Genomic DNA, 1,198 nt, shown 5'->3' with positions numbered 1-1,198 from the left:
TATATATATATATATATATATATATATATATATATATATATATTGATACAAGCATGCTTCCATATGTATAATATATACAGGTTAAAATGGGTAAATTGCACCATTTTATATTTATAATTTCACGCATGCTCATTGTTTGATTTTGATTTTGTCAAGGTCACAGAATAGTAGGGTCAGTTGAGCACCGTGTGTGAGAAAAATAGCACCATGATGCAATTCACTCTGACAGAGGTTTGGAAACAAGATGCTGTACTGCTTGGCATTAGCACCTGAAGCTCAGCATTTCAAAATGTTCGGGTGTCAATATGAAGACAATACAATCTGAAGATATGTACCGAGAGTGACAACAATCAAACATCCACTCAACATCATGGTGTTCGGAGTGAGCACTAATGATGGCGATGTTATGCCGTAAGATATGTTTATGTAATTTTGGTAAATATATGTTAAAATGTGATATCAGTGTTCCCACACTCACACATACACACACACACACATATATGAGTTACAGGTTAAACAACCATCTAAAGAATAATAAATATCCAGTATACTACTGGGTGTATACCTACGTATTCATACTCAAGAGCTTACTGTTGCAGGGCAGTAGCGCCATTGAATAATAGGTATTTGTGGGGGTAAAGCAGAAATTTACCCAGAGTTTATAAGGCAAATAAGAAAATGGAGAGGATAATCAATCGACAAACATCAGCCGGTAAACATTAATTTGGATCTATTTACTAATTAATTACAATCATATGTACAAGTAATTGGAATAAGTAAGCGAATAAACAAGTTAATAAATAAATAAATAAATAAATATTAGAATAAATCAGTGAAAAATTAAACTCATAGAGCCTTTTCTATATTGGGGGTGTCTAACTTGCCAGGGTTTCCACATCTTGTACATTAATGTACAGGGATTTTACAATGGTTGAACAAACATTGGACAGGAGTTGGGCAATAATTGAGCCCCAATGCTTCATCAGAGAGACCACGATATAAGGATTCTAACATGTGAAGATGTCAGATAAAATAATGAAATAAAATAATAAAAATAGTAAGGAATGGTAAAAATGTCAATTCCCAAGTTATGAGAGTTACATCCTATTTCCATTTACTGGAGGAATGGTAAGACACATACATTAACACACACACACACACACACACACACACACACACACACACACACACACACACA

This window comes from Octopus bimaculoides, chromosome 8 (assembly GCF_001194135.2).
Source record: "Octopus bimaculoides isolate UCB-OBI-ISO-001 chromosome 8, ASM119413v2, whole genome shotgun sequence".
NCBI lineage: Eukaryota > Metazoa > Mollusca > Cephalopoda > Octopoda > Octopodidae > Octopus > Octopus bimaculoides.
This window is presented reverse-complemented; position numbering follows the sequence as displayed.